General features: G+C 34.9%; 1 non-coding gene across 1 annotated transcript; it reads left to right on the forward strand.

The window, feature by feature from the left end:
• Positions 1-10,235: 10,235 nt before the first annotated feature.
• Positions 10,236-10,342, forward strand: LOC128040218 (small nucleolar RNA R71). The gene has a single exon (XR_008194876.1). It is a non-coding gene; the product is annotated as a small nucleolar RNA R71 (small nucleolar RNA).
• The last annotated feature ends 3,273 nt before the right edge of the window (positions 10,343-13,615 follow it).

Genomic DNA, 13,615 nt, shown 5'->3' on the forward strand with positions numbered 1-13,615 from the left:
TTTCTTGATTGGGCTTGGAACGTCTTATTGGGCCTTGCCTTCAAGAACCGGGGCTTGTAATCTGTTTTCTACCAAAATTGGTTTGTTGATGCTCATAACTGAGATCCAATGCGCCTTAGCTGCAAGATTCGGTTTCTTGGACCAAGATTTCCAAGATTTGAAATCTTGATTTTCTTGATTCTTGAAATTGCTCAAAACAACAAAATTGGACCAAGATTTGGTTTCTTGATTTTCTTGAAAACAAGAAAGTGAATCTTGATTTTCTTTTTCCTTCGTATACGCATCTAAGGCCTTGCTAATAAATTCTTGAATGGTTCCATTTAGTTTTGAACGCATTTGCCTAGCCTTTGACCTCGTTATTGGGCCTTGTGGTAATTTGCGCCCATCACGTTCTTGAGCTTGAGTTGGGCCTTTGTGACTCGTATCAAATGCCCTCAACCGTGGGGGACATTTGAATCTGGTTACTACTTCCTTTGACAAAACCAAACAGCAATCCCCACTTGGCACGCCAATATGTTCACAGAAAATCGATTAGACAATCGATCCTTTCGGAATTCCAACTGTATGTCTAACCACATAACTCAAACGACGTTTTTTGTTACTTAGTGTTGTTTTGACTTTGTGAGTTAACAAAATCATACTCTTAATCCTTAGAAATAATAAGTACTAGAATTTAGGAGTTAAATTGCTCGGGTTTGTAACTCACGGTCTTGACGAGGCTAACTCCGACCTAAAGCTGAAATGGATTTAGTTGACTAAGGTTTGGGGCATGTTAGTATTGGGCATAATTGGAGAAGGTTGAATAAATGAAAAAGAAATGAATGTAGGTGGGTGTGGGTGACGCAAGGTTTGATGCAGTATTTCCAAAGCTGAAAATAAATGGAAAAATATGAGGAACTTATGACAGAAAATAAATTTGCAAGGAAAGAAAGATTGTATTCAAGAGATGAAAAAGGCTTGATTAAAATCTTGATGAAAAACAATTGATGAAAGACTTGATTAATGAATTGAATGAAGGAATGAACATAGTAGCCCCTATTTATACTAGTGGCTTTGCCAAATTAAGAGCCACTAACCATAGAAAATCAAGGAAATAAAATATTCCATGATATAAAAATCCCTACATAATCTCCCACTAAGTCAACATAGAATTTCAGCTAATTACATCTTGGAAAAATTCTTCTTTGGCCCGCCTTCTTTGCTCCTTTCTTCAATCTAGCCCAATTGCTTCTCCTTTTTCTCTTTTGACCCCAAATTGTACACCTGTATAAAATTCAAGTTAAACATGGAAAAATCAGTGGTGCATTCTCGCAAATTGACCAATTAAATTACATAAAATATGTATTGTTGGCATTTAATCAATACCTTGTGGAAGCATCATTGAAGAATATCTTTAGTTCCGAGGCGCCAGGACTCGAAGATTCTACCATTTTAGAAGTACTCTTTACACGAGCCATGAAGAGAAAGTCAGGGAAATAGAAAAGAAAAATAATGGAGTAAACAACAAATAGCAGAGAGGTTGAAGATGATAAAATCATAAAAATGTGAACTTTGTGAGAAGTGGGAAACGTGAATAGTTTGAAGAAAATAAAAAAAAGGATAATGATCTCAGTTTTCAGGGAATGGAAAATAATAATAAAATAGAAATGAAATTGTATTAAAAATAAAGTGAATAAAAATAAAAATAGCAATGGGAAATAAAATAGAAATAACTACATATTAAAGAAAAGAAAAAAAAATCAAACATCACAATGGCTAACGCTTTGCTTGTCACGCTCTATAGGATCACCCCAATAATACTTCAAGTGTTGTCCATTAACCTTGAACGTAGCCCCTGTTATTAGGTCTTTAACAATAACAACACCATGTGAATACACTTGAATTACTTCAAAAGGTCCTAACGATCATGATTTTAACTTACCAGGAAATAATTTGAGCCTAGAATTGAACAATAATACTTGTTGTCCAGATTCAAAATGCCTTGGCAAAATTCTGGCATCATGCCATTGCTTGGTTTTTTTTATGCAAACGAGCATTATCATATGCTTGTGCTCAAAACTCTTCCATCTCATTCAATTCTAGCAATCTCTTGCTGCCAACAGCAGCCCAATCCATGTTCAGCTTCTTAATTGCCCAAAACTCTTTATGCTCAAGTTCAATAGGCAAATGACATAGCTTTTCGTAAACAAGTTTAAAAGGTGACATCTCGAATGGTGTTTTAAATGCAGTTTGGTATGCCCATAAAGCTTTATCCAATCTAGTAGAACAATCCTTTCGAGATGGATTCACCATTCTTTTCAAAATTTGTTTGATTTCTCTATTAGAGATTTCAGCTTGGCCATTCATTTGAGGGTGATATGTTGTGGCAATTCTATGTTTCAGCCATACTTGCACAAGGCATTGGTCATTATTTTGTAATCAAAATGGGATCCCTTATCACTGATAATGTCTCTTAGTGTAACAAATCGTGTGAAAATGTTCTTATGCAAAAATTACAATATTGGCTTAGCATCAGTAGAGGCTAGGGCTACTGCTTCTACCCACTCAGAAACAAGTATAGATAGCTTGCCCACAGATGGTGGAACTGGACCCATAAAGTCTATTCCCCATACATCAAATAGTTCAATCTCTAATATAATTTGCAACGACATTTCCTTTCTTCTAGATACATTTCCTGTTCTCTGACAACGATCACACGACCTATAAAATTCATGAGCATCTTTAAATAAACTTGGCCAATAGAATCCTGACTAGAGTACCTTCGCAGCTATTTTCATTCCTCCAAATGTCTTCCATATAGGGATGATTGACAATGTTGTAAGATACTATACATCTCATCGTTGGAGACACACTTCTGAATTATTTGATCTGCACAATGCTGGAATAAGAATGGTTTGTCCCAATAGTACTGTTTGGCATTGTGAAGAAATTTTCATCTTTTATGAGCATTGAAGTCAGGTGGCATTACACCACTTACTAAGAAGTTTACTATGTCGACATGCTAAGGTAATGCCTTGGCAATGATCCACTGTTCATTTGGAATTCTTCCTTAATAAGTTTCTTGCTTTCATCTTTATTTCCCGATTCAATTCTTGACAATGGTCAGTTACTTGATTTTTGGTTCTCTTCCGATCTCTAATTTCCAAATCAAACTCTTATAACAAGAGTATCCACCTAATCAATCTCGGCTTGACATCTTTCTTCCATACCAAGTACTTGATAGTCAAGTGATCTGTGTAGACTGTGACCTTTGATCCTACTAAATAAGAACGTAATTTATCGAATGCAAAGACCACTGTGATACGGCCACGCCTCAAGTCCAATCTAGCTCGAGCAATGAGCCTTTGGAGCTGCCTCAAGGTCCCATCACCCGATCACGAGCCAAACAATTCAAGGAGGCTATTTCGGCTTTAGTTAACAAAGTTTGGGGTGAGACTTTGGTTGGGCACATCGAAGAAGCTTGGACCAACTCAAAGAACACTCCATGCATTTTACTACGAGCTGAATTAACTTCCAATTTAGCTCAATGAGCTCAAATCAGCTCAATTTAGCTCAAAACTTGCAAATTCAGCTCAAATAATTTTTGCTATTTAATTTGTCTCAAATCTGGTCGGATTTAATTATGCATGATTAATTGTGTTTTTCTTACATATTATTAAGTCAAATTAATTTCCTCTGACTTATAAATAAGTCTTCATACATGTTTTTAATGTGTCTTGTCCAAACCGAATTAATTAGACTTAGTTTAATTAATTGAGTTTTGTTTTAATTATTTGGATTAATGTTGTCTAAATTTCGCTTTTAATATGATTCAATTGAATAATGATCAACTAAATTCATTTGTTCATGTTGTGTAGGTTGGCGAATGTGGATGGAAGCATTTAAGCTAGGTGCATGCATCATAGGTTCAATGAATGTATGCTACATGCATGAGGAATGTTCACTGATTTTAAATGATTCAAGAACCAAGATATTGCCGCTCACACATAAAGTTCACACTCTTGGCTTTTCGGTTTGGAATGTTCACACAAGGACTCTTTGAAACCGAGTGTTCACACTTCATTTGGCCATTCAAATCCTCTTAATGGCTGGTCACTTTTCGAAAAAGATACAACTTAAATAAGCTCATTTATGTACATTGGCGAATCTAACTCCTTCATGCACCATTCAAAGTGACCAAGGTTCAATGGGAGTTCTAGAAGCTTGTCAAGTTCAAATTAATCTAGCTAGCACATTCAAGTGGTTCATTTGCTTACTCCTTAAGGATTGAAAGAGACCATTCGGCTAGCTTAGGAGATTATTATAAATAGCTGAATTTTTACTTTGTAAAGGACTTTGGACATTTTTAAAGTAACGAATTGCTGCCAAATTTGTGAGGCATTTTCTCTCAAATTTCGTTCGAGACCCGTAAGACTTATCTAGCTTCTAGTGGCGTCTTTCCGAGTCTTTCTTTCAAACTTATCACTCCCTAAACCCGAGTGTGGCGTTCACCTTTGATACCTTTGGTTCATACTTTACTAAGTATTGGGTCAAGGTCCTTATCAACCATTTTCAACTCAATTTGGTCCTATAAGTTTCGGGTCAACACTCTTCTTTAGTGTTGGTTCACTCTTGACCTTTTTGAACCATTACCATTTCGTACCAAATCCCTTACCATTTCGTACCAATTCCCAAATACCATTTCTTAATTAAACCTAAACCGAACTTGACCATTCTAGTCATACCATTTCGACTTAAACCAAATCCACATCCAACTTTGCACGGACTTACTTTACTTCTTTGAACTCAAATATATTCTATCTTCTTCTTGTCTAATATACCTCTTCGTTTATGATCGGGAACTAAACGACTCGGGTTCAACTACTAAACTGAGATCGCATGACACTACCAATAATTCCTTCTTTGTAGTGGTATAATTAAGTTGAGCCTATGTCAACGTCTTACTAGCATAATATATTGCATGTAGTACCTTGTTTCTCTTTTGACCCAAGACTACTCCCATAGCATAATCATTGTCGTCGCACATGAGTTCAAAGAGCAATGTCCATTCTGGGGCAACCACAATTGGTGCTACTACAAGTCACTTATTGAGTTCCTCGAAAGCCTGCAAACATTGATCATCAAAATTAAAAGGTTTATTCTATTCAAGTAAAGTACACAAGGGTTTAGAGATTTTCAAAAATTCCTTAATAAATCTTCTATAAAACCCTGTGTGTCCTAGAAATCCTCTAATCCCCTTAACACTGGTGGGCGGTGGCAAATTTTTGATCACTTCTATTTTCACTTTATGTATTTTAATTCCTTGCTGTGACACACTATGTCCCATGACAATGTAATACCCCTAGCCCATATCTATTGCCGGATGAGAGCTACTGAGCATTACCAAAGCATAACCTCATACAAGGAACATTTTATTATCATAAACAAATCACAATGTAAATCATAACAACATCAACCAAAAACATACATACGGTCCCTTTTACGAGCCCTCAAGGCATAAATCTTCAAACACGACTGAGACACATGCCCGTGTTGACGAAAAATAGGCCATTTTTAAGACATTTTTCTCGCCCAATTTCCTACCACTTGCACAAGCCAAAAATACCTATAATCAAGAATTCAAAACTCACTTAACATATGCAAATTTAAGCTTAAACAAACTAAAAACTATCCATACAACCAATATGCCAAAATGGAACCTCAACTTCCACAATCAAACTTACCTAAACAACTATCCATTTCATTAATCATTTAAACTACTAATTGAACAATCTCAGTGCAACAATTGCCACAATCTTTATATACCAAATATAAGCATAATAAGCACCATTTTGGCCAATTTCCCTTTCCATCATACACCTTACCATTTTGTCTCAAAGCCAACCACATTCAAACTACCAAATCTAGTCACTAACCACATCATGAACTATCTCAATCCAAACCAACCAACAATTCATAAAAGACAATTATAAGCTTCATTTCAAGTCCATTATATTAACCACCTACTCATAAAAATAACAACCATAAAAAATACCGTAGATTCATAATATCATAACCAATAGCTCATAAACCAATATGTCAATATATACAAGCCACATACAATGGCTAAATTCACCAAACAAAACACCTATACATGCCATTATAACCTTCACTTAAAATCATCGAAATCTACCAATTTAGCCGATGGATAGTGTGATGGATCTTCAACAAACTTCTAACCCGAACGAGCTTTCCACTATCTAGAAACACAGAGAAAAATAACACGAAGTAAGCATATTATGCTTAGTAAGTTCGTAATTCATAAACAAAGCTTACCATTTCAACTTATAAGCATAAAAACAATTTGAGACAATCCAAAATGACTTGGCATTAGCCCAAGCAACAAGAACTTTTCAAGCTAGATAACCACATAGCTTAGCAAATCATCTCAATACATCATAGCTTTTATACACATAACTTATAAGCATTCATAGTTTCAAGCATATGGCTAAGCATATTTCAAATATCATCAACTCATACCTTTTCATACTTTCATAACATAACTTATTGAAGCATTTATCGAACCTTCCCTTTTTCATACCCGTTCAACCACTAGAATAATATCGAATACTTGGGAATCTTGTACACTATGTGCTAATACATGGTCAAAATCGCTACTATCTCATATCGCATATAAATGCTCTCTCTCGAGCCATAAATGGGCCTACTCACACAAGCTGTCAGTCAGGACGTAGCTACACGGTGCTGCTCACGCAAGCTGCAAAGTAACCACGACACATGCCAAAAACTCAACAACCGGCAGTACGTATTAGACCAGCACCCAAAACATGGTAACCCTTAATGATATGTCATTTGTATCCCATATATTCCTAAGGTTGAAACAGAATCCGAAAGATGCCGAAACTTTGTTGGATAATTCTGTAGAGTCGTAATATCAATATATATAACATGGAAGCATTTAAATCAAACATAATTCAATGCTAATTAAATTAACAAACTTACCTCAAACACGAATAGAGAAATATGATCGATTAATCCAATACTTTTTCTTTTCCCCGATCTAAATCCGTACGTTACTTTTCTTGATCTATATAATTTAATTTAGCTCATTCAAATTTCATTCTATTCAATTTAATCCAAAAACCATATTTTGGAAAATTATGCTTTTACCCCTAAAATTTTGAATTCATTACAATTTTGTCCCTAGCTCATAAAAATGAAAATTCATGCAATTTAGTACCAACCCATGCTAGCCGAATATTGATTAAGTCCCTAGCAAGCCCTAGTTTCCATTTATTTCACATTTTTACCATGAACATTTTTCTATTTTTCAATTAATTCCTTCAATGAAAATTTCATCGAACATCTCATCAAAAATTCCTTTACAAAAGTTTCTCAACTATCATTAAATATTCATTTCCATCCTTCAAACATCAAAAACAACTAACATACATTCATGGTAAAACCTTAAACTTCTAACAATTTTACAATTAGTCCTCGGGCTAGGTAGATTAAGCTATAACGACTCCAAAAACATAGAAATCATTAAAAATCGAGCAAAAATACACTTACATGCATTAGTGAGTGTTGGATGAATGCTTGAATGGACTTTAATGGCTTCCTAGTTTCTAATTTTGGTTGGAGGGAGAAGAAAGAAAGATGATATCTTTCTTTTTCATAATTTATTTTAAGTTATTTTATTAATTACCATATTAACCTTACTTATATACCTTTAAAATAATTAATTTATGTCCAAATTTGTCCAGTAAATATATTTATGGTCTAATTACCATATAAGGCCACTTATGTTTCAATTTCATAGCAAATTGACACCTTTTTCTAATAGAACACAAGTTTTGCACTTTATGCAATTTAGTTCTTTTATCAAATTAAGCATACAAATGATAAAATTTCTTCACAAAATTTTTATACGATGCTACTATCATGCAACAGACATTAAGATAATAATAAAATATATTTTTTGATGTCGAATTTGTGGTCTTGAAACCACTATTCTATTTCACTTAAATTGAGCTATTACAACAATGCCTTTATGGACCATGAAATGACATTTCTCCTAATTTAATACTAGATTCGTTTCTTCACTGTGACATAAAACCATCTCAAAATTCCTTCAGCAATCTTCAAAATCATTTTTGAACACAGAGAATTCATCCAGAAAAGCTTTAAGGAAAATTTCCACCATGTCCGAGAATATGCTATCGTGTAGCGTTGGAAAGTTGCCAGGGCATTGCATAATCTGAACATCATCCGCTGAATGAAAAAATACCTTATAGACATGTGAAAATTGTCTTCTCTTGATCTTCAAGTGCTATGGCAATCCGATTATATCCTGAATAACCATTTAGGAAGCAATAACAAAGCCTTACCAACTAATCTGTCCGACATTTGATCAATGAAAGGCAAAGGGAAATGATCCTTCCTAGTTGCCTTGTTAAGCTTGAGGCAGTCCTTACACATTCTCCATCCTGTAACTATATGGGATGATATGTGCTCATTGTTGTCATTACTTACTACCGTGACACGCCTTTTCTTGGGGCACACATTGCATAGGACTTACCCACGAGCTGTCTGAAATTGGGTACATCATGCTAGCATCAAGTCATTTGATAATTTCTTTCTTAACAACTTCCTTCATAGTTGGAGTCAGTCGTCTCTATTATTCAATTTACTGTAATGGTTCGACCCAATGCTATTTTAAATCCCCATAACACTTCTAACAACCTATCCTCTTACTCTGGTGTTCACTTAGCAGAAATTACAACCGACAAAGTACTGTTATTTTCCAAATACACATATTTCAAATGTTGTGGCAGAGGCTTTAACTCTAGTATATGATAAATTTCTCTATAGATGGTTTAGGAGGCTTAAAAGATCGATATGATAAATTCAGGGATTTAAATTTTGTCCCTGGCCTATCCAGTATCTACTGGGCTTCCATAAATTCACCAAACTCTTCAAAACTTACTGTGTCACCTTACTCCAACAAATCGTCTTCACTGTCAGAGTTGCCATAGAAAAATTTTGCAAATTTGTCCACTGCTATTTCTATCAAGTCAATGGTGTGACATTCTTCATTCTCATCCACCCATTTTAACGCATCAAACACATTAAAAGTAACCTGCTGGTCATTCACTCTTATGGTTAGCTCACCTTTCTGCACATCAATTATGGTCATGCCAGTAACAAGAAACGGTCTTCCAAGAATAATTGGTACATCATGGTTAGATTCACATTCTAAAATAAGAAAATCTGTAGGAAAGATAAATTTATCTACCCTTACCAATATATCTTCAATTTTACCTTCTGGACGGGCATAAGATCAATTAGCCAATTACAACATCATTGTGGTAGGTCTCGCTTTCACGATCCCCAGCTTCCTAGAAATAGACAGAGTCATTAGATTTATACTTGTTCCTAGATCACATAATACTTTTCCTACATAATGATTTCCAATTGAACATGGGATAGTGAAAGGCTATCACCCTTAGAACTTGGCAATGCTTCCTGTGGCGTTGAATTTAAAGCATTTGCTATTTGCCCCACTTGATTTTCAAGTGCTCGGAGAGATGTAGCCTGACTCTAAATTACACCATCATTCTTGGCCATATATTCCTTTAACAAAACTTCAATGGAAGTAGAAAATGATGCTTGACCATGTTGAGTATTTTTCCTCGGCATAGATTGAACATAACTAGGCGGTGCATTGTGGACATTCTATTTTGTGGCATTGTTGAAATTTCCTGCACCTTGATTACTCCAACTAAAATTTGGATGCTGCTTCCACCTTAAATTGTAGGTGTTGGAGTATGGATTGCTATTTCTATCTGAATACCTATGTAGTATATTGACTTGGGTTTGATGGGCATTCGTCAAACACATGATTTTCCCTGCAATAAACACATGAGAATTCTACTGATTTCATCTCATGGACTACAGTTGGATTTTTCATGGTTTTAATCATATTAGCTAGAGAAGATACTTGGGACATTAACGAAGTGGTTGCATCAAGCTCTATGGTACCAGCAGCTCTCTTACCCATCCCAACTCTCGTGGTTAGATACTGATAATCTTTGTTTGTAATCTTTTCCAAAATCTCATATGCTTCATTACAAGTTTTATCCAACAAAGTACTGTTGGCAAACGCATCAACTACAATCCTTGTATGCGCATTCAACACATTATAAAAAATCTCCATTTAAGTCTAGTGTTAGAATCCATGCATCAGACATTTCAAAATTAACTCCTTAAATCGTTCCCAAGCTTCATATAGCATTTCATCATCTAATTTTTGAAAAAAATTGATGTCATTTCTAAACTTAGCATTCATAGTAGGCGGGTTATATCATAGCAAGAATCTCTGGCAAAGATTATTCCATGATGCCACTATTCCCGATGGTAAATAATTTAGCCATGCTCTTGCACGATCTCTTAAAGAATACAGGAATAGCTTATGTCTGAAGGCGTCTTCAGGAACACCCTGCTATTTAAGTGAATTACATACTTCTAGAAAGAGTCTTAAATGTAATTATGGGTCTTCAATGGGGAGTCCAACTAACTATTCTCCAGTTTGTAACATCTGGAACATTTCATCTAGCTATCCCTAGATTCAAATCATCAAGAATTGGGATGACATGCTCTCTAAGTGGCCTATCTCGATCATCCACCACACGTCTAATGGGAGTATTTTCATTGCAATCACTTGGATTACCATTAAGATCATTCTTGTTTCCAGCCATTTTTCTCAATTCTTTTCTCTTTCTCTGCAAGGTTCTGTCAATCTCCAGATCAAGAAGGTATTCTGTGTTAGTAAGAATGCCTCTTCTCATGCACTAATTGCAAACCTATAAAAAGTAAATACACTAAGTTAAATAAACCTACTAAGTAAAAAACTTGTCGCGTGTAAAATGATGTGTGATTCTTTGCAAGTATACACGTTGATTCAAGTAATAAAGTGATGAGTGAGTATCATTCCCACGAGAATCAAATTAAGGCACAAAAATAGTCAAGTTATTGTAATATGGTTAATGTTATGGCAAGACTGACGAATAAGATGGTATGGTAAACTAAGGTAAGTATGTTGTGATAATTCAAAGGAATGACGATGTATGCGATAGATGGAATTGATGAATATTTGGAAATGCTATGGCAAGAGTGAGAGCAGAAATGTAATGGTTATAACGAGAGTGATGATACGAATAAAATGTAAACAAAGAAGTAATCAACTAAATATGATGTGGAAAAGTTACTACGACAAAGGATAAGAATACAGTGAACTTGAGTCAGAAGGTTGAGATTACCTTTAATCAACCCTTATAGTCTATAATCCATTGGCAAAATCATATCTACTTTTCCCGAGAGAAAAGCCTCAAGTTACCTTGCCTGTGTCTATAGGCTTTTTAGATATCTTGCATGGGTCCATCTGTATGATTGTGACTATGTCTAGAATTGACTACAAGTGTTTTTCGAATACTTGCTCATTTTATTTCATTTTAATCCAACCAATCCAACCCTTTCGAAATTAGAATCATTTTATAAGTATGCGAACAGTCTTCTATGTCTAGATATTGTTTGCTTTTTAATTAAGAAATAAGAACAATAAAATAAAATAGTAAAGTAAATTAGATATATACTGCATCCATAAAAATAGTTTAAGGTTTCATCAAAAGTAATCCCAACCCTATGAGATTTAGGTCATGGGCTGAGAAATAAAATTCCAAACCCAAATATTATCCGATATTACGTTCAACTACTTCAATTCAATCTTTCGAAGGAACACTAATGGAAATAATGAAAGAACTTCAGAAAATAGCTTTTGCTTGCCTAGTCCATAGTTCGGCAGCATAACATCCTGTTATGGCTAAGAAGGTCTACTTTCGGCTTCCTTACCTTTGCGCAACTGAACCCTTATTCACGCCTAAGAATCTCTCCCACTTTTTTTGTTCAACATTTGTGAGGTTTCCTTCATCAGCTTTTACAGATAGATTAGACTAGGTTCGGCTAGCAGCTCGTGATAATCTTCTCTGCTTTTAGGGGGATTTATTTGGTACAAGTTTGAATTTGAGCTAGGACTGTTCTGAGAAAAATCTTGACTTGGTCTTCCGACATTGCCATGGCATCTGTGCTTGCAAATTGTTTGCACTTTTCTATGACAAAACTTCACTCATTTATTTCCTCGTTCCAAAACCTGTTCCTGCCACACCAACATACAAAAAAATCCATCGCAAGCGATTAATAGCACCTAATTCCAACATAGTCCAAGTCCTAATGCAATATTAAAAATGCTAACTAAAATGTCCTAAAATGCAACAAAATTTACTTAAGTACAAGCAATTAGCTAGGTCTAAAGGCATGAAATTGTTGTTCTTCTTTCATGTGGAGTTCCTACACAAAAAACTTAAAACAGAAAAATAAAACAAACAATAACCTATTGTTAATTCTATTCCTAAAAACAATAAAATTATCTAAAATTAATTATAGTCCTTTCAAAAAATAGAATTAGCAGCTAAATCATCTTCTTCCTCCTCAAAATCCATCTCCTTTCCTTCCTCACTCTCGCTCTTTTCCTCTTTTTCACTTTCTTGTTCCTTTTCTTCCTACTTAGGCTGCACTGGGCTGAACATATTCGACAAATAATTCTGTACTCTAATGTTATTCTACCGTGCAAATTCTAGGAAAATTTGGCCCGACTATTGCATCCAATGTATCATCCAATCCAACTTTGGATGAATGCTCTCACCATTTCCTTTTCAAGTTGCCATCTTTGCTTTCCTTTGAGATGAGGTCGAAGTAGCAGTCTTCTCTTGTTGGTGTTTGTTCCACTCTCTTATTTGTTTCATACAAAGCTCTGTGTATTGCGTATACAGTGTGTCTTCTATATTCTTCCGGACGACTTCATAGATTGCTTCATAGTTAGGAAACTTGAACCTCAGTTTAGAAGTTTGTGATTCCTTACTAAAGCTTGTTGCAAATTCTTAGTTAATACGGAGTACTCAACCTGCACCAAATAAAAACACAAGGAAAGGAAAAAAATTGCAGCAAACTAGGCAGAGAAGAAAAAGAAGGTTTTGGGGGTTCTAAAAATTTAGGAGGCTTTTGAGAGAGTTTTAAAGTTAGATAGAGTTTAAAAAATTCAAAGTGTTTTAGGTTTAAAATTTTAAAATTTTAAGTTAAAAATCGGGTTAAACTAGAGTTTAAACACATTGACACAGTTTTCTCAATTTTTTTGTTCTGTATGCGGTGTTGCAACACGGGGATGCCGTGTTGTGACACCAACTCTGTTTTAACCTAAATTTCCAAATTTTAAAGTGCCTCGGGTTCTATCTAATAAAAAATTAATAATAGCTAAATTCTAAACTAATCGATTAGTTAAATATAATATACAAAAGTTTAAATTTTAATTACAAATATATTAGATCTTGTAGCCAGATTCATCCGTCAGCTCGATTAGTGTACTTGTGGATACTCTTCCTGTTTCGTTTCAATCAATGTTCATCTAGCATCCATCATTCCATTCCACTTTCCTGCGCTTGTCCCATTCTTTGAACTTGCTTTATTAACCTGCATTAATCACAGAGAATACTTCCCCTGACTC

This window comes from Gossypium raimondii, chromosome 3 (assembly GCF_025698545.1).
Source record: "Gossypium raimondii isolate GPD5lz chromosome 3, ASM2569854v1, whole genome shotgun sequence".
In the NCBI taxonomy this organism is placed as follows: Eukaryota; Viridiplantae; Streptophyta; class Magnoliopsida; order Malvales; family Malvaceae; genus Gossypium; species Gossypium raimondii.